The sequence below is a fragment of the Camelus dromedarius genome, chromosome 22 (genome assembly GCF_036321535.1).
Source record: "Camelus dromedarius isolate mCamDro1 chromosome 22, mCamDro1.pat, whole genome shotgun sequence".
NCBI lineage: Eukaryota > Metazoa > Chordata > Mammalia > Artiodactyla > Camelidae > Camelus > Camelus dromedarius.
The window spans coordinates 21,009,211-21,036,939 of NC_087457.1; positions in this window are offsets into that span (position 1 = coordinate 21,009,211).

A 27,729-nucleotide genomic window follows, 5' to 3' on the forward strand; every position below is an offset into this window, starting at 1 on the left:
CTGCCAGGCTTTGAGTCATCAGCTAATTTTTTCTTTCTTGGAAATACTTTTTTTAAATATCAGAGAGTATGATACTTTATTGAATTAATTGCAAATTCCCTGAATATGGCTGTACTATGTATTCACCTTTTGAATTACCCCACTTCCTAGCACACTAACTTTACCACTGTAGATCCTCAATAAATATCAGCCAATTTTACTTGGGTTTCCTACTTCTACTAAAAGAAATCTGGACAAATTTCACTGATTTGGGGAGCTAGAAATAAAATAGAGGAAGAATGTTTAATTTTTTTTATTGCAAATAGTTGACAGATTTAATTAACTTGGTGTGGTTTCAAAGAGCCATGTAGATCCATGCCATAAGTTAAAATAAGTTAGATTTTGGGTAGATTTCATGGGAACCATTTTCATAACAGCAGTTGCTTAGTAATAGGATGGATTTCAGAGAAGGAAAGATGTTTCCCACTGGTGGACATTGTCAGAAAGAATGCCTGGAAGTCAGCAGAGGACTCTCTTTGTCTGGGAGGCTGTGATCCTGTGAGACTGCACTGTTCTGTATGTGTTGTCAAAGAACAAAGGGCATAGATGGGTACAGTCATTCCTCAGGATCTGTGGGGGCTGGTTCTAGGACCCACAGGAATATCAAAATCCTCAGATGCTCAGCTCCCTCACACAAAATGGTGTACTATTTGCATATAACCTATGCATATCCTGAGATTAATCATCTTTAGATTACTCATAATACCTAATACAATGTAAATGCTATGTAAATAGCTGTAGGCAGCTAACAAATTCAAGTTCAGCTTCTTGGAAATATCTTGATTTTTTAAAAAATATTTTTGATCTGGGGTTGGTTGAATCCATGGGGAACGCGAGGATACAGAGAGCTGTCTGTATGTTCAATACATGTGTTGGGTTACTCAATTATCTTTATAGAGTGATACTGTATATTTTTGTAGCCTCTAATGCATGTCCTCAATGTTACGGAATTGTAAATTGGCTCTGAACAACTTCTGAGATTGTAGAGTCCTGTGAACTTTAGGACTGGCCATGAACTTCCCTAGAAGTGATAGTTACTTTTCTAGAAATGTGGGATGGCTGGAGACCTGAAAAAATTCCTCAGGTTGGAATACATAGATGCTCATTACTTAAGATCAAGAGGAGTCATTACAGGATTATGCATTTTTGGAGGTAAAACACTTAGACAAGTTCATGGACCTAACTCACTGATAGAACAGAATTTCTGCAATCAAGGTTTGACTTTAGTTCCTACAAAGATAAAGATGAGAAGAGGTTAGTTTTCACTGGAATTTCACAAAGAGCCCCAGATCCTTCAGCTGATCTTACTCGACCAATATTCAGATACTTTTTAAAGAACATCAGTTTACTTTTAAAAACCCTTGGCCACATACATGCCTAATTAGAAAAAGTAAACTTTAAAAATGGAAATTAAATTTCAGAAGGGTGCTTTCCGTAATGTCATTTGTCCACTATCATTCTCTCAGTCTCCTTGGAACCAGTAGGAATTTATACCTTGTGGAAAGAAAGCTATGAAATTAAAAGCATTTGTCCTTGTTTGCATCAGTCATAAGATTTAGCAACATTATAGAGCAAAAATAATTATAACAAATGCTGAAAGCAAAAGATGACTGTGATTGACTTAGAATTATGAAGAAAAAGATAAAAGGGTAGAAGTGTCAGAAAAATACTTTTCAACTGAAAATACTATTCATCAATTTGAGAACTTCTAACTCCATTTTCTTCCAGTGACAAAGAAAAATGTCTTCTGTAATGGGACTTTTTATTTCTCCCTGGAAATAATTCATGTATTTCAGTACCTTTGAAAAGAAAATGACCTTCTTATAGTCAACCTGACTGCTGTGTTACATTGTTTAATTAAACATAATGATTTACCTTGAACTGCTTAAAAGTCAGTTGTCCAGAGGTAAATGCATGTGTCATAACTGTTACCGGCTTCTTCTATAAGCATGTTTTTTAAATCATTTTTAATTATAATTTTATGAAGGAAATTTTTTCCTAAATGCAAATTTTTGAAGGTGGGTATTTATTTTTTTTCACTCATCAATTGATGTTTAACTAATCAATATAAACTATTGGTTAAAATTTGACTAAATTTGATTAAAGTGGGGAAATATATGTATTATATTTAAATTATAGTGTTTTAATATTATATATATTTTACTTTGTTTCCCCTATGTGTTCATGATATGCAGATTCTTTTCTATCTACTAATATCAAATCTAGATTAAATCTAAAGTTTTCTTTTTTAAACCCAATGAGTTTCAAGGTGCACATCAGATGATGTACTATCTTCAGTGAATGCCTGTGGGCCTAAGTACTGTTCTCTGAAAGCCAAAGAAGACTGTTACAAAAGAATAAAAAAGGTATATCTGTTGTGTTAGAATTTTAAGATGGTTTCCAAGATTTCCATTCCCTTAGATACATTCATTTTATCCCAATTATCGAGTCAAAGAGTAATCTACATGCTTCTGTGAAGCGATTCTGTGGATATAATTATGGTCCCAAATCAACCAGTTTTAAAAAATGACCTCCTGGGGTAAACCTGACCTAATCAGGTGAATCCACCCTTTTAAGGGACTTAGCTCATTCTTAAGAGATTAAAAGTATGAGGGAGATTCAATGAGAGGAAGATTTTTCACCCGTGGCTTTGGAGGGCAGCCCACAGCTAAGATCCAGAAAGAGAACAGGGACAACATTCCTACAATTGCAAGGAACTAAATTTTAAGAACCTGAATGAGCATGAAAGAGTTCCCAAGAAACAAGTGAGAATGTATCCTTTCAACACCTTGATTTTGGCCGTGTGAGATTCTGAGAAGATAACCCAATTATGCCATGCCCCTATGTCTGACAACAGAACTGTGAAATAATAACTGGGTATAATAATAATAATAATAATAATATTAATATTAATATTAATAATAATAATAAAACAACTTAGTAGCTTAAAGCTACTAAGCTGGTGGAAAATTTTTATACAGCAATAGATAGCTAAAACACCACAGCTGTGGTTCAGTTCCCTCTTTACTCGAGTGTAACTGAGAAGTAAGAACTTTAAAGCACTTAGGAAGCAGACACGGATTTTCCCTCAAAAGCCAAAGTAGAAACAGTCTTCTCATTTCCTCTTTTCCTTTTTACTTTTTTTATATGATAACATTAGAAGATGTAAATTGATGCTATTCAAGTTTTTTAAAAGTTTGATATTTTTAGAATCTGCTGTTTTAGACAAATGCCTACCATGATTTTCCATAAATTGCAGATATATTATTCATGTTAAAATATAATAAACAACGATGACCAAAAGACAGGAGTTATTTGAAAACAAGGGAAACTAGGTATGTTTTATTAGCTACAAGGGAAACATAAGTAGCATGGTGGTTCTGATAAAGTTTGCCCTTGGCCTGCATTCTCTGACATCTGATTGGCTGGGAATGAGATGAGAGGTTGGCCTACATACAGTACTTAAGTTAAATGTTAATATTTTCCAAAATAATGCAGCAGTATTAAGGATACCGTGGACTTAAGAAATGTATGCATATGGAATGATTTTTCAGAACAGCTTATGTCAAGATCTATAAGAGGAACGGAGCAAAGGAATACTACAATGAGAACGATTCCCGCGGTGTCTAAGAGGCAAGCACTAAATAAAGAATGGCAAAGGCAGTGAAACACCTATCACGAAGCAGAAGGAGGAAATAGAGGTAACAGGAAAAGGAGAGTGACTTCTACTTCAGTGAAAGGGAAAACAGTTTCAGGAAACAGTGGGACAGCCAGCATGAATACATCAGTGAAAGGAGTATTATGGAAGGTCAACGGAATTCTTAGTTGTTTTACATATTTCCATAAAGATAACAGGTTGGATTTTTTTCTCTATACTTTTTGTTTATATTTTTATTTTTTTTAACATCTTTTATTGATTTATAATCGTTTTACAATGTGTCAAATTCTAGTGTAGAGCACAATTTTTCAGTTATACATGAACATATATATATTCATTATCACATTTTTTTCTCTGTGGGGTTGGATTTTTAATTACTCATACCTGCATTAAGAAGTTAAAGCATTTCCAGTAGAGTGAATGTGTTATTTAACTAATCATAGAATTAGACCACTATGAATAATGGAGGTCAATGTCAAAATATACATAACTGGTTAAGCTCTTTCATATTCCAAAAAGGGAGACACACCCCTGGGAGGCCTTTCCCAGTTTAGTGCATTGCTTTGTTCTAAGGGTTTCTTAAATATTACATACCGGTAGGTGCTGGGTCAATACTATAGACATGCGTATATTACTTAAACAGTTCCTAGTTGTTTCGTTGGTAGCACTCTGATGAAAACTCTCTTTCCAGTTTCCTTAGCTGCTACCAAAGTGCCCAGGATACAGCACACATGGGGTGTCCCTCCCTGGTGACCGCAAGTTAGATTTTGATTTAAGCTGGTAGATGTATTAATACAGATTCCAAAAGCTGCATTGGACTCAGCAACTAAATTGCACTTGTATGCATTCCTGCCCCACTTATCAATAGGGGACTATCTCACAGTTTAGGTAGGGGCACAAAATAGAGTCAGAGTCTTAATTCAAGTTATTTATAACTGTGTGACTTGGCATATCACTTAACCTCTTTGAACCTCAGTTTCCTTTTTATATCTAACAGAAACAATAGTGCCTTCAATTTATTTTACATAAGGTAACTGAAATGAAAATATAATTTCCATGATAATATTATTATGCACACATTATGCAATTTCTTTTAGGAGACTTTAAATGGATTAATCATAATCATTATTTAGTGGCATGGTATCATTATCAGAGTATAAAGACTTTATCTGTATTTACTTTAAATAGACATTACTTTTTGTTCCTTTTGCTCAATCACCAACCCTTTCTCTCCGTCCTCCATATATCTTGTCACTGGTTGAATTTTCCAGGAAACAGACTCTGAGACAGAATGCAATGGATGGGATGTGTATTAGGGTGTATCCCATGGAAGAGATTGGAAGGGAAGCAGGTTTGAGCAGAGGGAGAATTCCAGCTGGAATGCTGGCCAGAGGAGCTCTGGAGTTTGTACTGGCCCCTCAAGAGTTGTCCTGCATTGCCAAGTGGCCGAGACTCTATACCAGAGTTTCAATGTGTCAGAGGATGTGAGACCTTGGGCAAGGTGGCTCTCTGTGGCTGAGATCATCCCTAAAGGGATTAATAAATGGGTGCAGGCCATTTGCTCACAACATTCCCAGAAGCTGGAGCAAGTCATCCTTCCTCAAGGGGACACTTGGACAGGGTATCTCAGAGTCCATCACTGGCTCTGAATTTTACGTATCTAAATATATAAACGGCATTGTGTGGGATATTCTGATTTGTTTCTATTTCACCTTCGGTGTATGTCTGTTAGATTTACCCACATTGACAGCTGTAGATCTGGTTAATATAAATTTTCTTTTCTGTATTTCCTTTTTTGTAATAGAATGAACATTGCTGGTGCTGTATCAGTAGACACAATCCCAACACATTTATCATTGCTATATGGAAGCGATACTATTAAAATGAAATCGTCTGTGGCACACACACTGGTTAGGTTTTTGAATCAGTTAAGCAATCGCTCAGAACGGCAATTCTGCCACTCCAGTTTACTTTGCGTATTGCTCACTATCTATATTTTTTTCCCCTAAGTCCCACTGTTTGATTAGACCACTGTTTGTTGTTCCTGACAGTAGCACAACTCCTTCCAATGCCTTCTTCAGTTCACCTCCTGTTTTATTTCTCCAGTTCCACTGTTTTGGCTTTTTCTCCTTTCCTAACTGCCTACACCGTGGCACTATCAGCATCATTTGGAGTCAGGTCCAACTTCATAAACGTTTTTCCCACAGAATGTAACAAGATATATGATATGCAACAAGTGTACAATACTTACTGATTTTTAATGTTTGAGCATTTCCAATTCTATTGATGGCATCTCTTTTTATACCTGTGTAAATTATACATAATTTTTAAATGAATGGGATCACAAAATAAATGTCTGAAATAAATTATATGGATCACCTTTTTGAAAGACATTGCAAAAAGGTTAATGCTTTCCTACTCTCATGTTCTACTTTCTGTTTTCTCAATTCAGAGGCAGACTCTTTCTGATTTTATACACTATCTTTCAACCTATTTCATCTCCTGACATGAGCAAGGACGGCTATGACCCTCCCTCATCTCAGCGTTGGCCTGTCTCTAAACCACAGAGCACAAGGTGAGACCCAGAAGGAAGCCCCTCCTGGGTTTCTCAGCTGCGTGCCTCAGAATCCTGAGTTATTAAGGATGCAGGGGCCACTGGTGGGTGAGAGGCTGCAGAGAAAGCAGGACTCTGGGCTCACTTCAGTTTATGCTTCAACCATATTAAATATCATGCATTAAATACCCATAATACTTAGGTTTAAAAATGAGTTTCCCTGCTAAAAGACAGGGAGAGAGCGAGCCAGAGACAGATGGAGACAGAGAGCTGCAAATTACTGATCTAAGCCTCACCTTACTTAATACTGAAATACACAGGCCCAGAAGGGAATTCACTTGTCCAAGATCCAATGATATTCTCTAACTTCAATTTTTTTTTCAGAGCTTGTTATTAATAACTGTTTGGTTACTGGCTTTAGTAGCCCACTGTCTCCTGAAATCGTAACCAGGTCCAGTTTCTACACTCCAGCTCCTACTGAGCAAGACTGTGGCTTTGATCTGGCCTGAAACTCACACATATTCCTCATAGCTGTTCTCTCTGACATCTGGTTTTGGTTTCTGTTTTTGCTAATAGTAGTCTTTTCTTTTTTTGTTTCTCTTCTACCTTTAAATGTCATAGGCATTGACAACAGCATTACAGGTTCTCTTTTATGTTCAGGGAAGTAAGTACTTGAAGGCAGCTTAGGATAGATATGACCATGGAAGCATTATCTTCTTACTCACTAAATATTTAGGATAGCAATCAAGCAATAACAAATTGAATTGTAATGGAGCCAACCATTTGTTTTGTCATCCTTAAATTTCATATGGGGAGTTTAGCATAAACAAATTACTCTGATGATTATTTGACAGATTGGTTTCAAAGGCTATGGAAAGAGATAATTTGAAGCATCAGGTCGAATAAACAATGACTATGTCTCTCTAAGAGTCTAATTAATTCTAAATATAAATGTCTTGTTTAGAATGCACTACACTCTATATGCAGTGCACTTCTTTCCCTTAATGCCAAAAAGCTTTCCAAACCTGTTATATTTTTGATGCACCTTATGGGCTGAGTCAATTGTAAGATTTATAAAGACACTGGTAGTAAGGACCAATGTCACATAATGTGTATAAAGAATTCACAAATAATTATTTCTATATTAGTACAAGGTAAATGAATTGACTTTCTTTCTTTATGCAATAAACTATAAATAAATAGGATTTTTATTCTTATGCACTTTCCTTCTCAGTGTGTGGATGGTAAAGAACTAACATGTACTCAGTGTCTATTTTAGACTCAACATGTGGCATATATTTAAGTTTTCTACAAAGTAAATCTCAATCAAAATTAGAAAAGGTGTTATGTTCATGAATTTTCAAGGTTCTTCTGCTTGTGGAAAAAAAGTGATGGGGATTTCCTAAGTGTATATAATACCAAGAGGATAAATATTTAGAATTCAATTACTTTTAAAAAGATAATTAGATGTTTAATATGTTGCATAAGAATTTATCCACTTTTAGTGTATACTTCACATTACATTTTATGTTACAAATTGTCAAAATCACAATACACCTAATATTAAAAGAAAACCCCAGAGTTATTTCTCTCTACTTGTCCTTCCTTTTCTTAATCCTACTGTCCTCCCGGTTTCAATCGTATGGAAGTCACTGTGGTTCTGTTTGTTTCCATGGGCTCTCTGTCTTTTTCTCTGCCTCAGCTATACCTGTGCGTAATCTTCCTTTTTCCAGAAAGGCTACAGCATTCCCTACCCACCGCCATGACTTCTCCCGTGTCTTCGTAAATTCCTAATTGTTCGCCATTCAAATATCACCTTATCTGGAAGGTCATCCCTGACTCCTTTACTGAAAATCCCATCCCAGAATGAGTTAAATGTTGCTCCAATGGGTTTTCATAACCGAAATCTCCCTAAATATCCCTCTTTGTACCACTAACCACTCTATTTAATATGCCCATGTGCCTATGTTTCCAAATTGGTTCAATTATCCCCTTGAAAAAAGGGACTGAGTCTTGCCCAGCAATCTATCCTTGAGACCAAGCATAGTGCTTGGTCTACCATGGTACTTGTTGTTGTGGGATTAATGGATGCTTCTATGGCTGTGGACAGAGTGGTATATTATCTGTTTGTTATGGCTAAGCAGTAATATCACTTTTATCAAGGGCTCTTTAGTGCGATGATTGCGTGTGATTGATCAAATACAGGCTGTCATGCAAAAATGTGTAATTACTTGGGTTGGACCTTCTTTGATTGAATATTTTTCAAAGTAAGAGTAATCTCATTTTCAACAGCTCAGCCGTGTGGGATCACTGTTTCCCCTGCCCTGTCTGACATCTGTATGAACCTCTGTCACAGCCTGCATTACCATCCCTTGTAGTTGACCAAAAGTGTCCTTGTTCTCTTAATTTAGGCCTTGAAGAGAGAGCCTTTTTCATCTTTGTCTTTCCTACAGTGACAGGCGCACAGAAGAGGTACAGTAATTACAGAACTGAGTTGGTACACGGTTAAGCAAAGACCAAGACGATGTCAGATTTTTTTTCAATCAGTCCTTTCAAAATAAGAATTGGTGGGGGGGAAGGTTGTTGTTGCTATTATTGTTGCTTTTACACTTTCTGATTAAAAAATAATGCAATTCATTGTACTTGGAAAAAATTGGAAAGAACAGAAAAATATATTAAAAAGGAGAATTAAATTTACCTATGTAATGGAGATCAATTTATGTTAAAATTTTTGCACATTTCCATTGAGATCAATTTATGTTAAAATTTTTGCACATTTCCATTCAATCTGTCTTCTTCAACTATAGATAACCTTGTATCATATAAATTATTATTTTTTTCTTTGTTTGTTTTGCTTTTTGGGGGGGCAGGGTAATTAGGTTATTTGTGGAGGAGGTACTGGGGATTGAACCAAGGACATCATGCATGCTAAGCATGTGCTCTATCAATTAAGCTATCCCCTTCCCCCCATATAAATTGGTTTATACTTAGCCTTTTCACTTAATATAATAGCATATTACTTTCTGTCACTATAAATTTTTTGACATCATTTTCTACCCCATAGATGCCCATAGCTTTTTAAGCCAGTTCCTTAGTTACTGAACACTGTTCGTTGGTAACTGACAATTGTTTATACATTTTTACAATTATAAGTAATTTTACATTATTTCAATAAATAATTATTTATTAAGGGCTTTCTATGTACCAGGCATTGTTCTACAAGCTGGGATATAGCAGAGAAGAAACTGACGAAAATCCTTGCCCTCATGGAACTTACATACTAGATGAAGAGACAAAAAATATACATGACAAAACAACACATGGTACATTAGATAGAAATGAATGCAGAGGAGAAAGAAAATGCAATTGGGAAGTGTAAGTGAAAGGGCCCCAGGGTGGTCACACATTTGGGCTGAGGGTCAGAGAAGGTCTCACTGAGAACAAATTTGGGTAAAAACCTCCAGGAGGTGAGGGAACAAAATCACCCTGAAATGGGGTAGAGCTGGGGGAAGGAAGAAGACCACTCCAGGAGAATGTACATGCAAGGCTGAGAAAGAGCATGGCTGGCATGTCTGCAGAGCAGCAGATGCTCACGCTGATTGAGGAGGGAAACTAGATACAAAATCAGAGCTATCCCAGGAGGACTAATCCTCTGGCCTTTCAGGCCATTGAAATTCCTCGGCTTCTACTCTGAACGAGCTGGGAAGTCACTGGAGCAGCAGGATACAATTGGCTTTTGAACAAGATCACTCTGCTCCTGGGGTGAAACAGACTGAAAGGGGACATCAGAGGCAAGAATGTCAACTAAGAAGTCAATGCAATAAAATTGGTGAGGACACGATGACTTGGGTCAGAGTGTTGCAATGGAGGGCAGAAGGAAGAGTCAACTGTGGAATTTATTATCGGATTGGATGTGGGGTATGAGAGAATAAAAGGGGATAAGGTGATGTCAGGTTTTTAGACTTGAGCAGATGCAAGAAAGGAGATGTCATTTAGCAAGAGGGAGCAGACTGCTAGAGGAACAGGCTGAGGGTGAAAGCCATGTCCATTTTCCACATCCTTAAATTTGATATCTAAGTGGAGAGATGTCAAGTAGTCAGCTGAATGCACAAATCTGGAATTCAAAAGAGAAAGTCCTTACTGGAAATATAATTTGGGTGTCCTCGGCACAGAGATTACATTTAAAATAGAACATTCTCATGAATAAATCTTTATTCAGATTTTTCATCATATGCTTCCCATAACTATACATGGGATATTGGAGTTGGAGTTTCCTGATTAATTCATTTAAATTATTTCCCCAAAACACTGACAATTTAAGCTTTCTGCCTACATTATCATTTTTCATCTTTAGATGTGGTAATTTAAAGAACCAAAACTATGTACACACATATAGTTTTGTACCTTCATGTTGCATTACTCTTATTATCGGTGAAGACGTTCTTAAATTAGAAACTAAAATGAGAGCACAATTCCATCAAAAATAGCAAAATCTACAAACATTATGTATGTATCTGTGCAGCCACAGAATACCATTCTGTAGTATTTTAAATATTAATTTAGACTTTTTTGAAAGGATGAATTGGTTTAAAAAGAAGGGTGGAGGAGTAATGAAGCATTAGCCCTATTAAATATTTAATCATATTCAGAAGCTAAAATAATTAAATTAGTTCAATACTAGCCCCTAAAACAGGCAAATCTTCAAACAGACCATTTTACTTATTTAAATTAATACATGAAAAGGTGGTATCACAAACTGGGGGAAAATACGTAATACTCAAGATATAATAAATAAATAATTAATTATATAAAAATCTAACTGTTTTTTTAAAAACTAGACAAAATTTGCAGAATATTTTCTAATTTTTAACTAGGGGAATAAGTTTGTAAACTTAAACGGAAGAACTTACAAAACAATAAAAATGGTTTTGTATGTATGTAAACAATATTAGATGTTCAACAATAAATGGAACAACAGTTGTAATAAGTATGACAAGAACGTTAATAATCTTCATAGTCAAAGCTTATGTAAATTTATTAAGGCTCTTAAAAAGAAACTGGAAAAATTCCTAATAAGGAAATTCAGAAAGAGGATATTAATTTGTTATGTAGGTATTACTTCATATGCACAAACTAATCATCTAAGAAAAATGGGAGGATGGTTAAGGTGTCAAACACTGAGCCAGTAACTTCACCTGGGCTCAAATTCCAATCTATAAAATGATGACAACACCACCCACCCTATATATGCTCTCAAAATACACAGTAACGTATAGTGCTAATATATATATATAGTCTAAATAAGCATGATATTTCCAATCAAAATTTATCTCAAATTTAAGTTACAGCCAATCTTAGATCTAAATCTTAGGTTTATATATATATATATCTTATGGCTCCTAGACAGTTTTAAAAATTCTCAAATAATTATATCATTATCTTCCCGATCCCCCTCCTTTATTAGGCTACATTTCCAAAAACTCCCTGGGTCTTCAAGTAACGTAACAAGTGACATCAGGATGCATCATCTGAGTGTGGGTATATCACAACATACCCCATTTTCCCCTCTGATATTTCTGTCATTCAATAGCATTTCACACAAATGTAAATAAAAGTGAGCTTGCTGCATTGAAATAGAAACTGCCTATTCTGAATAACTGGTTTCTGTGAGAGATGACTGCAAAAAAGGACACTAATATTAGAAAGGGCAGTCTGGAAATCCCAGCAACCACACCACACACACACACACACACACAAATATATTGCATCATTCTCTGGCAAAAGTCAATGTTCTATTCTATTTTCCTGTGAAATCAAAGTTGAATGTTTGTTTTCTTTTACATACATATATTTATTTATTTATTGAAATATTTACTTACTTATTGAAATATAGTCAGTTTACAATGTTGTCAATTTCTGTTGTGCAGCATAATGCTTCTGTGATACATGAACATACATATATTTATTTTCACATTCCTTTTCACCATAAGTTACTATAAGATATTGAATATAGTTCCCCACACTATACAGTATCAACTTGTTGTTTATCTATTAGATATATATATTAGTTAGTATCTGCAAATCTCAAACTCCCAATTTATCCCTTCCCACCCCCTTTCCCCACTGGTAACCGTAAGTTTGTTTTCTATGTCTTTGAGTCTATTTCTGTTTTGTAAATAAGTTTGTTTGTCTTAATAGTGTATCATTCAAAATATTATTGATATACCTACATCATTGGGCTTTAGACACTTTTGAGGAACAATAAATACATTGTAAAAGAAAAAATAAGGCTTGTTTCCACATATAACTGCATTGGAAGTGATTAAAAATTATGATCAATTTTAACAATTTAATAGAAAATTACAAAACTTGTTATTACCACTAAAGAATTAATTCCCTGACAACATGAAATGCTGATGAGAATGTGGAGCAGTAGGAACTCTCATTCATTGCTGATGGGAGCGGAAAATAGTGCAGCCACTTTAGAAGAGAGTTTGAAAGTTTCTTACTCTCACCATAAAATCCAGCAATGGCACTCCCTGGTATTTATTCAAAGGAACTGAAAATGGAGTTGAACATGTATGTCGACACAAAACCTGCACATAGATGTTTATGGCAGCTTTACTCATGTTTGCCAAAACTTAGAATCAGCCAAGATGTCCTCTAATAGGTGCTACAGACTGAAAGTTAGCATCTTCTCACAACTGACTTGTTGAAATCGAATCCTTATTGTGATAGTGTTAGGAGATAAGGCTAGTGGGAAGTAATTGGGACAAGAGGACAAAGCCCTCAGGAATGGAAATAATGTCCTTATAAAGGAGACCCCAGAGAGGTCTCTAATGTTTCTAACACGCCATTAGCAGTGTATGTGTGTATATGTGTACTGGGGAAAGGTTGGGGTGGGGGGGGAGGTGTATCACACATGATATTTTCAGTCTGTGGAAAACTTACCAGCTAATTTACTGGTGTGATAAGAAATTCAAAGAACTGAAGACCTTTAGAATAAGAGCTTTAAAAATAAATTTATCCTTCTATCTATCAATCAATCATCAGTAAAAGCTGCTGGAAAACCTTATGTTGAATTAGGAAGACTAAAGATTTGGAGGGAAGATTCAAGAGGTGTTACATCTTTATGCCAGAAAAAAGTAACAAGAGCAAAGGGTCTAACTTCTTAATACTGACAGTCATTAACCTCTACTAAAAGATTACTATGTGCTGGGCACTTTGCCATTAGCTTTTCAAGCAGGTGATAATAAGTCTCAACAGTAAACTTAAAGTGGCAGATGGTGGTGGCTCTCAACCCAGGCTGCACATTGGTATCCCCAGGGCTTTTTAAAACGTCAAAGCCTGTGTATCACTCCTGGAGATCCTAATTGATCTATCTAGTGTGGAAACCGGGCATTCGTATTTATTAAAAGCTCCCCTTATACTTATAATGGGTATACAGGGTTGAGAATCACTTCATTAACATGTTTAATGTTAAGTTAACATTTTAACATGTTTAAGTTGAAAAAAATAAATAATCCATAGTAATAAAGGCACATAGGAAATACAAACCATTCTCCTGATTCAGCACTCACTTAGGTTTTGGGGCCAGTCTGCGCTAACAAGTAAATTAAAACTCCAAGTAGGCAAAAATCCACTATTTTTATTCATGCCCCAAAATGAGAAGTGAAGAAATTACTTTGGGTAGATGAGTTGAATTTTGGTTTATTTGCTTTTATTTTGGTCCTGTTGTAAGTTCTCTTTCTCTTACACTGGAATGTTGATTTTCAAGAAAGAGAATGTACCTCCTTAGCTGCCTCTTGCCCCCTAAATTAAGGATGACTGGGGAAAAGAAGAGTCCCTGGTTCCCTGGTTCCTCTCTCCTTTCCCCACATATGTGGAAGTTATGGCATAAAGCTTAATGGCATCAGTTTTGATGTCAGGCACTGTTATCAGGTATAAATATTGAATCTACATTTTTGTGTTGACTGATCATTAAAAACCTTAATTTCTCTAGACCTTCCTTTCCTCATCTGCCAAAAAAGCAGGGTGAGGGGTAAAAGTACTAGCTTGATAGTGTTGAAAGAAATAAAGGAGACAATCATGTAAATATTTTAATTAATATGATGCCTATCACTAAATAAATGATCAGTGAATATTACACATGAAATACATAATGAGCCACAAAGGACAAAATTAATGTCTGGTATCCTCTAGGAAGTTCTTGCCTGATCATAGGCAAACAGTGAAGCACAGCTTAAGAATAACAGTTAAAGCCAACCTGTTATACTGAGTTCCCCCTGAAAATGGTTTGTAACATCTAGCTCTCTCTCTTAACCTTCATGTAGGGTTTCCTTGTAGCAATATCCTATAGGTGAGGATGATCTGTTTCTTCTGTTCTCACAGTGTTTCTTTCCTCGTCAACATGTGGATGGTGAGGCAGGCTCCCAAATTGTGCCTTCAGCCTAATCACTGTATAGGTCAAATTAAAGTTCAGTGTTATTTCTATTTCGAAACATTAACTAATCTCCAGGTATAGAGTATAATGATGTCCCTGGAGATTATAAGACATAATGCATATATGTCTGCATAGACCATACTGCCATGATACTACACTCTCTATCTTATTCTGCAACTTTATCTTATCAACTTTTGGCATGAGTGTGCATATACTATATATATATGTAATATAATCCCTGGCTTTGAAAATATCTGATGCACACCTATCAACAAGAGTTGTCCTTGTCCTCATGAAGCTTATCTTATCAATTTATATTCTATTTTAAAATTAATGCTAAGATAAAATTATTTCATTAACACTGTGAAGTGAAAAGAGGAGATGTACTTAGGGTATGTAGATTGGTTCGTTCAGTGGAGCAATACGATCAGGTTTGTGATCTAAAAATATTCTTTGGATCTCAGTGTGATGAGTAAAGTAAAAAAAAAAGCAAAAAAAAAAAGCAAGGGTAATAGAAAAGATGATGGATCCTGGACTTGGATGACAGCAGCAGAAGTGAAAAGACTCTAGAATGCGCACGAGTAGATTTGAGGAGAGGTGAAAGAGTCAAGATTAAGAACAGCTCCTGGTGTCTAGGTTAAAAACCTCAACAGGGGTGCCAACCTGCAAGATAAGGAATACTTGCTGGGGACTAACTTTGGGTACATAAAAGAGTAATTCAGTGGGTGACACCTTCTGTTGAAGATGACTGTATGTTACAGGCGTCCAAGTGCGGAAGTTGTGTAGACAGTTGAATAGTTGAGCTTGGAAGTTGGAGTAGAAATTTCTTAGGGAAATAAATTTAGAAGATTTTGGTTTATCAGTAAGTAAATCCATGAGAAAGAAGAGAATATAGAGTAATAAGAGATTGCCAAGATGATTGAGTCCATTTGAATAATAGGCTTGTTACCATATTTATTTTTAGTTATTTTTAAAAAGAACACCATTTTATTTTTAAAAATTTTCATTGTGTTCCTGGAGTCAAGGTTAATGACATAATAGCTGCCTTAATCATGATTTATCAAAAATCTTCACATAATTGGTTGCAATGAACATTTATTTTAGGAGAAATTATGCGTTAAAATGTTTGGTAATTCTCAGAACCACTACATCAACTTGCAGTCTAAGCACTTCCTCCTTGCAATCTTTCCTTCCTCCCTCTCTTCCTTCCTCCATCCACCCATCTAATATTTATACAACAACTAATACACTTTGAAAATATATAAAATGTATAAAGGATTTCCTACCCTTAAAGATTTTATCATCCAGTTAAGAGATCTGTAAATTGCTGTAATAAAGGAGCACAGATTATGACTTGCAGAAGGCTTTGCAAAAATGCTGACCTTTGAAAATAAGTAGCCATTTCCCCCAGAGACAAGGGGTGTGTACTGGACAAGCTGGAGAAAGCCTGCCATTCACTTACCCCTGCAGAGAAAAGCAGCTCTGGGTTCTGAGGTTCCCTGCAATAAACGGCTATACCAGGGTCAATATCTGATCTGGAAGGTTTTATGCGGTTAAGTGACAGAATCAGATTTCTTCTACCTGGGAGGCTGAATAGTAAAGAGGAAGGTAGGAGAATAAGGCAACAGCTATACAAGCCTATACCTCAGAACAAGGGAGGAAGGAAGGAAAAAGGAGGGAAGAGAAGAGAAAGAGGATGAGGAGAAGAGGCAAATGTTTAAACACCACAGCAAGAACTAAGAGATGAAGGGACATCGGTGCCCTGTGAGTGGTAATAGCACAGGGTGCCCGCTGGAGAAAATGTATGCCGTGGGGGATCGTCCTTGTTTTCTGACAGGAGACCCTTCAGTGAATCCGATTTTTCTCTACTTACTCTCTGGAAGTTGGCTATTTGATGAATACCATAAACTCTTTCAAGCTATCAGTAATTTTTGTTACCTTTTTCATAAAAAAATTTACCAGTATAAATGATATCTCTTTGACTCTGGGTATGGGTAGTAGTTTAAAAAAAAATCAAAATAGAGAACATTGATCATTATCAACACTGAGTACATTTTAGAGGTAGTAAGTTATGAACAGAAAGTAACATTTAAAAATCAAATTATTTACTTTCCCTAAATAGTGATTTGATAAACCCCAGTGACTCTAATTTCTACCAATTCTTCATTGACTGGGTGAGTGTAGTACGCTGAAAGGTATACTACAGTCAACGACATTGGTCAGGAAGCTAATACCTAGTAGTGATGTTCAATAACCTGTATGGCACAGAAACCAGTCCATCAAAATCAACACACCAGAGCACCAAGGACTCCCGTTCCTAAACAAACGACTCTACCGTACTGGCTGACTGGCAGCCCTGATTGTATCTATCAGCCTATACATTAAAAATCAGTTAAACCATCAATGCTGAACTCATTAAAGGTCTGTCATTTTAAACTGAATATCAGGTTTGATTTTAACTTAGAAATCAGTAGAACACATGTTGAATCTCCTTTGTAGATTACAATAGGATATCTGAAAGATATTTTATTACTGAGGTCAAATAAAGACAAAATGCAATTGAGTTCATTTAATATTCATGAATATCACGGACTATTATCTACATTCCCAAAGGTAACATATACCAAAATTCAGAATCCCTTAAAAAAATAGGCACTTGCCATATGGACACATTATAGGAATGTTTTTGATTAATTTGTACTCTCTGATTCATAAGATTTCTACAGTGAATTGAAAACCTTGTCTACCAAATATGACTTTTTTCCCCCTGTGGATTGTTTTACTCTAAATAGCTTAAGGCTTTAAGACTTCATCATCTAATTTATTAACAAGATTTTGTTTAATAACTTGTAATTTATGTTGTGGAAGAATGTTTACTCAAAGGAAGAGTTTCAGTTCCTGTTACTCTTAAATTTGGCACACTCCCAGCATAAATATTAGTTCAATTATACATATGAACTATAAAATCTTAGATCAAGTTACAGCTTCTAGTTGGGAGACTCTTCTATTATCCTTAATGAACCCTAAATTAGATAAGCATACTTAGGAAGTAACTGGCCAATAAAATCCTCCTGTGATGACTCACTGGTGGCAGTTTTGTGATGAGTTGAAGGAACAAAAAGAAAACTGTCCATTATCCATGGAAGTGCCTCACAAGTAAGTCTAATGAGTCACCACACCCAAGGTCATTGGTCAGTTTTGATCTGAATATTGTCCTGTGCTGATAAGAAGACAAGGATATTAAAAGAATAAAATTTAGGGGTATACAATTATTCTCTATGACAGTAGAGCATTTTCAGTTATTACTTAAAGTTTACCTGGTTTCAGATGGCAAAAATTACCAAGTCAAAATTTTATTTAAAGGTGATTGTATACATATGATGTGCAAAGGAGTGCAGTCATTTGGAGGAAAAAAATTATAAAACTGTGCCAAGCAGCATAACAGCCACATATACAAATGGGACTTCAGCAACAGATTGTACAAATTAGAGATAATATATATTTTTTTCTTTTTTCATGTGCAGGAAAATACCACATTAATGTAAATCAACTGTGCAAGAGAAGGGAGTGTTCTATCTAAAATAAGTGAAAATAAGACATGAAACAAATTTTGGGGAAATGATTCTTATTTACATCTAGTATGAGGAATAAATGCTGACAGTCAATTTTTTTAGAGGGGGAAAAATCAGTCATTAATTGGTAAAATCTATCCATAATTATGATTAACCACTTTAATTTATAAATCAATGTTAAGTATTTACAAAGGCATCCTATTTATCTTAACCTATTTTGCTCAGTAAACGCCAAGGGCCACACTTGGTGGGTATATGCCTGATTCAGTCCCCAGCTGTGTTAGGGGATGACAAAAGTTCACAAAAGCCAAACTTTCATATGTAGAGGATTCATTCTGCACCTTCTATACCCAGCTCCTTGAAGGAGCTCCATCTCCACCTGTGCTCCATCAATTGTTTTGATCCCCTGGTCTTCTGTTTGTTTCTCTGCTGTGTTCTGTCCTTAATCCTTGCTTGCATGGCTATCCTCCTCTCTCCTGAATGGGCATTGTGTGGACTATTTCCCAGCAGTTTTGACCCTCGTGACAGCTGTGGGGCTCCCTGGCAATTATGAGGCCCCTCTGTCAACCCAGAAGGTCATGTCCTGTGTAAGAATTACCTGTGCTTGAATTTTCCTTACCTAGAGGATCAAGTGTCCAACATCAGCTTTTTAGACCAATGACCTAAAAACTTAAATACAAACCTCGCTTTCCCCTATTGTTTCCTTTCTAATATGGACATTCACTGTGATGCTATCCTTCTGGCAAAGTTCACCAAAAAGGGAAGGTTTTGGTAAAAATGCCTTTGTGTATCTCACCTACATGCCATTTCAGAAAGTTGTCTATTGCAATTCGGTTCCTGACTACTCCTGCGAGTGAATTTGATCAAGGAAGATAAAAATACCACACAAGAAACATATTTTCTTTACTTTTCTTTACAATTCTTAAGCCTTGGCATGTAAGTTAATTTACTGGGAAAGTCAGTTATCTTAATCAAAAATAAATGCCTCATAGCAGTTTAACTAGCATTTACTCCACAGTCAAGGTAATTAATTCTTTACTTAACATAATGGATGTTAGAAGCTGGTTTTATTGGCAAAATTGGTAAAATTCAAAACATGTGATTTGATTACAAATAAGTTTGAAGTATTCTGTCTCCTGCATAAACGGGATATAAATAAGTCTTGAATCCCTTATTCTCATTCTTCAGGTGATCCTGAGGCTTAATTTCAAAATGTCCTATATCCAGCTGCAAAAGCAGAGAGTTCTGGTTCTTTTATGTTCACAAAAAGTTTAACAGAACCCTATCTCTAGAATACTGTGGCATCTGCCTCAGTGAACTTCATGTAATATGTGGTCAGAGCAACTAAAGTGCCAGAGAGCTGAGATTTCATTGAGCAAAAGGTTTTTAAATGTTCGCATAGCTACTAGCAAATATAAGACAGTATGTGCACCAAATTCTTTCAAAGACCTGCCAGCACATCTAATAGTGATATAGTAGCAGATAAAACTTATGACCCTCACCTCTAACTACTGAAGTTTACCAGTAATAACCAAAAAGAGCCAAATAATTGTGAGTGATATAGTGGCTTAGGTTAGTCTGTAATAGAACATAAATCTTAAGATCCTAATCCTCCCACCAAAAAAAATTGACCAAAAACTGTGTATGCTAATGGGATGGTTATTAAAATAACTATTAAGGGGTATATGAATCTATTTTTTGAAAAACAGACAGGTAGAGGATAGGCAGATAGACAGAATGATAGATAGATATTAGCTGCTAGAATGAATAAAAATTAGAAAAGTTTCAATCAATTATAAAAAATAGGAAAATTATCCTGAAAGACTCAAACCTCAGGTTTTGGAAGGAGAGCTGGTATGGGAGCTATGATCCTAAATATCACAATTCTTTCCAAAAAAGATTAGATATGGGTCCAAAATGCCCTGCAGAGCATCTCATTATCAGATAATATACACACTTCCCATTTCTGAGAACTAGAGGCAAAGTTTTATCTTTTATTTATATCCTAAACTCATTATAACATAATTACAGTGGAAAAGCTTTATAATTTATCTGTGAAATTGTATATTCATATCAGAATAAAATTCCTAATGAGTTCTTAATTTGGCCAACAGCATAAATTTACTGAGGTTTTTAATGAAAGTTTCTCCTCAATAAGATTAATTCATATAAAGCATTATACTATAAAATTTTTGAATCACTATGGTGTATACCTAAAAGTAATATATTTTAAGTCAATTATTCCTCAATTTAAAAATTAAGAGCATTATAACTTAATTATATAATATTCTATATCCATATTTTATAATATACAATATTCTATGTTATTCTTCTAAGGATATTTGTTTTTTAAATTATTTTACACATTCTGTCAATAATTCTTTCTTCTTAAAATTGCCTTAGTATTTCTTTTGTAGTTGCATTTCTTTATGATTTTTCATTGAGTGCTGTTTCTTCCTTAGATAATCATTATTTAACTTTTACCTTCTTGCTCTTTCTTTTTAAAATGTTTATTTTTATCTTCATTAATGTAATACATCTTTATTATTAAATATTTATATTTTGCCTATATGTAAAAATTAAACCATCAAGCTAGTAAAATATGAGACAGAATCCTTGTGACCCCATGAATTAGAAAATATTTCTTAACACTAGCACCATACCTAAGTCACAATTTATAAGGAGAAAATTTGATAGATTTCTTCAAAATTAATTTTTTGTCAAGTAATAACATCACATACAAAGTTAACAGATAAGAATTTACCATCTTGACTGTACTAGGCATTCTTTAATCACCAAGGAAGACCTGGAATCCCAACAGAAAATTTTTCAAGGTTATAAAGAAAAAATCTGCCCAAAGGAAAAACTGATTAAGATGGTAATGGTTAACGGTAAAGGATGCTCGACCTCAGTAATAGTTGGGTTAATGATAATTATGAAAAAAATGCAACATGACATGACACCCATTATTGGAAAAGCAAATAAGTCAGATAATATTAAATCCCAGAGAGAAAGGGGTACTAAAGACCCTTATCCACTACTAGTTGGAGTTGAAACTGAAACAACCAATCTGGGGCACAATCTCTAGTATCTGGTGAAACTGAGTATGTATATAATCTACCACCTAGAAATTTCCCAAATATACCAGAGACATTCTCTCTCTCTCTCTCACATACACACACACAAACCTATGAAAAGTAATGAAAGTAATATAAGACTAAATTAATCACAGTGTTAATCATAGTACCAAATAGTTGGAACCAACCTATGAATTCATCTAGGGAAATGCACACGTAAAGATGTGTAAGTGGTCGAAAGCCACCAACCAGATGGTAACAGCATGGACAGGTGTTCAGTTAAACACTAAGTGGGGAAAAAAAATAAAAAACAAGAATGAAATTTAAAACTCAAAAACATTTATGTAAGCTAAACACATACAGAAAATAATACATATTTATACACATTCATACACTTACACATTCATATAAAGGTGTACATAAGCCTTAGTAAATATAAGAAAAGTACAATGGAAGCATATTTATAAATAAAATAAAGAATGAGGAAGAGACAGTGTTAGGATGCAAGTGAAATATAAAAATAAAGTAAAATTTTAAAAGCCCAAAGAAAACTTTCCAAAGACTAATGTTGACACTGTGCCATTTACTGAGATAAATGAAATGCTGTGTGCTTGAGACATAAGAGAAAAACACAAACGCAATAAAGAAAAGGCTAATAATGTACTGAGTACTAGCACTTTATTTCCCACACTGCAATAGCTGCAATTTCTTACACTAGTTCTAAGATGTCCCCTGTTGTTTTATATAATGAACTGCTTGTGAAAACTATGAGAATCATACTATATGTGCATATTCAAATAATACTTGAGACTATTTGAATGTTTTATAAATGCTACTTTTTAATACTTTTAAAAACAGAATACTTGTACATAAATGCCTACAAACCTTACAAGTAAGTAAAAATTCAGAAAGACACTAGCTATCTATGAAGCCAATAGTTTTTAAACCATGCTCTGGAAAACTTAACTACTGTGAAGATGTATTAGGTTATCTACAAGCAAAAGGACTTTTGTTTGTTTCTGCCAAAGGATGAAAGTTTTCATTGCTACTACATAAAGTTTAATTCGAAGAAAGACGATGTCTTTTTAAACATTTGAAAGTTATTCTAGAAAAGAACTTTTCAGTTGGGTACTTGTCCTGAATCTAGTCACCTTATGTCCCTCATCCATACTGAAATCAACTAAGTAGGATTGCTAAGAATGAAGGTTAAACCACAGAACTTTTCCTGATGCACACCCTTCTGTGAGCAATCAACTGGAAACCATTCATGAGGGGTGTGCACTTCTGTCTAGTCTTGGGAAATTATCTTCTGCCTAACTTGGGTCCTTATGAGAAAAACCATTCCTTTGTGAGTAGTCCACATTACAAACAGAGTAACTCAGGTAATAAACTATGCTGTCATTATGAAGTCAAAATACTTTCAAATATATAAAAATATCAGTGATATTTCTGCCATTTTCAGAATTTATAACAATTCAATAACTTTAAATTATGCCTCATAAACAACTCAATCTGTTACCATAAAACTTTCTTTTAATTTTATTCTGCCTGCAAACATGATACAAGTTTTTATACATGTTAGTGAATCATTGAAATATAAATCATTTGTCTATAAAATAATGGTAATTTACTTTATCTAGGCACTTCCTAGATATGGGGTTTATTACTACCCAAAGTAATTTTTTTCCTATTTTGGTTTACAGTTAATTATTAAAAAGTATTGCTTCAGTTATGACTAGATGTCTCCTGTAACTAACTTGTGCTTGTTAGAAATTTTTTCTCTTAATGAGGAATGAAAACTGCTTTACCTCATTAGTTATGTCTTCTATCTCTTCCTCTGCACTGGGGTGCATTTAATTTATGTGAATAGAAAAATAAACACAATTTATTAACATTTCTGGAATAAGATGGCTAATTCCACTTATTTTAACTACTATTATCAAAAAATACTAAACAGTTTTTAAACTAATATTCATGATGTATACAACAATGGGCAAAAAACAATTTGGGGGACAAGAGCAGTTTATTAATAATAAATTATCATTAATTAATGCTTTTTGCAAAGGGCAGCTTATACTAGGAAAAGTTATATATTAGTTTGAATCACATGAAATTTGTTCAATTTTTTTTAGGTCAAAACCAAACAAATAGGGACCATTAGAAAAGAAAATTCCTGGTTTGTTGTATTTGTTCTATTTCTGGTTTGTTATACACTGTGTCTGAGGCCAAAAGAGATTGTTTATAGAATTTTTCTTATCTCTTTGATGAATTGATAGAAATAACCTATAATAATTATATGATATATTTATGTATCATGGCAACTTCATTTAAATTATTTTTATCTAAGTTACTGCAGTTGGTATTCAAAATGTTCAATAAGTTTGGAAAGATAGCCATGATGCTTATTTCAAAAATGAGAAAAAAAAAAGATTTCTTTACTCAATAAATATTTAACTGGTGGCCACTGTATAACAGGTACTGATTGAGGACATGGTAAACTCTGCACAAGGCCACATTCATTAGGGAATATGATAAACAAAGACACACACGAATGGGCAAGTTACAGATTTTTACCAAGGTGCAGAGAATATCATTCAAACCATTAGCAAACGTAGGTCAAGAAAACAAAGTATATTCTGAATTTCTAGTTTCTTACTACACGAATATGAGACCAATAATTACTTAATTTCAGACTGCACTGTTTTGTGTTCTCCAATTTTTTTTCTTTGAGATTAAACTTATCTTCTTAATTATTCAGTAAGACTCTGATGACACTGACCACATATAATATGTCATCATCTCCCTCATAGCACCTAGGACAACGCTTGGCATAAAACAGGGACTCCAGTGACATGGATCAATTTCTCCGAAATCATTAAGGAGAGGTTTGTAAATCACTTGTATCAAGTTGATTAAGTATCTCATCCTGTTTACAGTATTAATCCATTCAGTTAATCATTATACTTTACCCTCCAGCCCACTCCTTATGTCAATTACTATAATTTTCAATTAGCAGAGCCCAAATTAAAGACTTATTATATATATCCACCAGTCCCAAAATCATAAATTGTTAGATTCTGGAACTATCTGAAATTGAATAGAGTCTTCTACCTCCTCAAACAAATCACTTCTAGATAATTCATTGAAAAATGCTTAATATTTTCCTTGATGTACAGTTCATTACCTAGCAAAGTGAATAATTCCATGTTTTAATGTTGGCTTTCTTCTATTGAATGGAAATATGTCTAAATTAATTTTTGCTTGTTCTTCCTTTCAAAAATCTGAAGAAATGACCTTAATTTCCCCACATTTGGCTTATCCATGCTAAACATTCACAAGTCTTAAGTTTTATGCAATATTGTTTTTCAGTAAATTTTGTCGTTAATGATTTAATAATTACTTTTAAATTTTTCTTTTTTGTCTGCAACCATTTTAATTAAAAAGGCACAAATACAGCCTCTCACCTACCAAAAAGATAAATGTAAGTCAAAATCAAGTGCAAATGGAATGTGAGCTATACAAAATTAATACCTTGTATTATCTATCATTGAGTTTTTTTGTTGTTGTGGAGGTACAACTGATGTACAATATAATATTAGTCTCATGTGTATAACATAGTGATTTGACATTTGTATACATTGTAAAGTGGTCACCACCACAATAAGTCTAGTAATCATTTGTCACCTTACAAAGTCAATATGATATTGCCTATATTCTCCCTGCTGTACATTATATTCCTATGACTTATTTATTTATAAGTGGAAGTTTGTACTTAATCTCCTTCATCCATTTTCCCCATCCTCCAGCCCCTATCCTGTCTGGCATCCACCAAACTGCTCTCTGTATCTATCAGTCTGGGTTTTGTATTGTTTTGTTTTGGTTTGTTTGGTTTTTTTTTTTTTAGATTCAAAATATAAGTGAAATTATTGGCATTTTTTTTTTTTTTTGGATCTGACTCCAAAAGCAAGAGAAACAAAAGCAAAAATAAAGTAATGGAACTATATCAAACTAAAAAGCTTCTGCACAGCAGAGGAAACCATCAGCAAAATGAAAAGGCAACCTACAGAATGGGAGAAAATATTTGTAAAAGGGGTTAATAACCAAAACAGAAAACTCATACAGTTTAATAATAAAGAACACAATCTGATTAAAAATATAGGCCGCGGATCTGAATAGACGGCTTTCCAAAGATATACACATGGTCAACAGGCACCTGAAAACATGCTCAACATCACTAATTATCAGGGAAATGCAAATCAAAACCACCGTAAGAAATCACCTTAGACCTATCAGAATGGCTATCATCAAAAAGACAACAGATAACAAATGTTGCCAAAGATATAGAAAGAAAGGAAGCACTTGTACACTGTTGGTGGAAGTGTTAATTAGTGCAGGCACTATGGAAAACAGTGCAGCGTTTCCTCAAAAAATTAAAACTAGAGTTATCATATGATCTAGCAATTCCACTACTAGATATTTATGGAAGAAAAAAAACCCCACAAATTTGAAAGATATATGCACACCTAAGTACACTGCAGGATTATTTACACAGCCAAGATAAGGAAAAATCTAAGTGTCCACTGATGGAAGAATGAATAAAGAAATTGCTATATATATATATATAGAAATATATAGATATTATATATATATTCTATCAAGTAAACTATATCCCCACCCTGTACTTTAATAATCAGTCGTCTTATCTAAATATAAAATGTTACATTTATTATAATTATCTTTTTATTTTAAGTTATTTTAAGTCTATTAAATTTAGGAATCTATTTAGTCTTTCCCAGCTTGTATCATCTTCAAAACCAATGATATAGCTCCCATATCCTCAATTAATCAATGCTAAAAATTAATAAGGATAACTCTCAACTGGTTAAAACAGAATATCTTCAATTACCAATAATTTTCATCAATAGATATTGGGAATAATTCATGCAGCTGGTTAAACTCCATTACAAATTCTTTGTATCATCAATTTTATACATAAGAAGATCAGGGAACAACTTGCCAAATGGTTGTTTGTGGCATTTCCTTAAAATTTAATTTCAGTAAGTTTATAAACTTGTTATTCTCTTTTTTATAAGTGCACACAAACCTTTTGTTTAATAGTATCCTCAAACTTTTGACTGATATTAATAAATATTTTTCTTAATAGCTGAATCTAGACTTTTGGTCTGGTTTTGGTCTGTGACTCTATTGATATAATACACATTAACAGAAATCATTGCTAAAGAAAAAACAAAATGAACTACTGAATCCTTTAGACCACCTAGCCCATAGTTTATTTAAATTAATACTATTTTTATATGCCCCATATCTATTAAGATGGGAAGAAGATCATAATGATGTCATGATACGCCTTACAAGTCATTTGAAAAGCTATTTAGCTTGGTTTATACTGTCCTTTAATGTTATTAAAAGCCAAATAGTTATTTTTTTGAAGTGAAAAATAGAAGAATATACCCTGGAAGATACGTAAGCTTGAGCAATAATCCTAAAGTAGACAGAGTAACACACATGTCCAGCAATCTATGTCAGAACAATTATCTCAGAGGTTCTAACCATCAGGTCACTAATTTGTTCATAATGATTAAATAGTCTAAATTTCATTATAATGCCATATATTAGATGATGCTTCTGTGTGTGTTCTTGTTTTATCTTGAGGGGTGGTGAGACAAGAGATAATCTTGCTGGTCTTCATCAGACTAGAAGCATTCTGAATTCTCTGACACATTTCAGGTTTATTTTTCCACCTTCTGAGAAGTGACAGAGTGAGCAGAAAATGGCTGTGGGCAGTGGGTGTAATTCAGATTGCCAGAGTGATCACCATGGTGTCCAGATCTGTATTAGTTAGATCTTAACGGCTGACAGTTCTAATCTACCGCAACACACTACATCCCAACAAAATCAGTGGATCCTGGCTGATTTACTCTCTCCATATCTCATTGGAATACACTGACACCATTACCTAGTCTTCCTATGAAAAGGTTGCATCAAATCAGATGCTGGACATTAAGAAAACTATTGAATAAAGAGAGGTTCCACAATAAGGAAAAAAAAAGTATTTGGTAAACAAGAAAAAACACAGCATGCTGTCAATCACATAATCCCTGACAACTAAACCTCGGCTACCAATCATTTGTTAATTTAAGAATCAGATATAAAAATTTTGATAAGTATAAAATTTCAGAAACGATGAATGCTCTATGGAGAAATTTAACTTCAGTTCTCTGCAACAAAACCTGCTTGCAAAAATGCTTCACTGACTGAAGAAGTAGTTTGTTACAATGAGAATATATCTTGGAATGTACACAAATAGGACCATAAAGTACCAGTGTTTGAAGTATTTTACGTATGTATAAATATGATTTTATCTC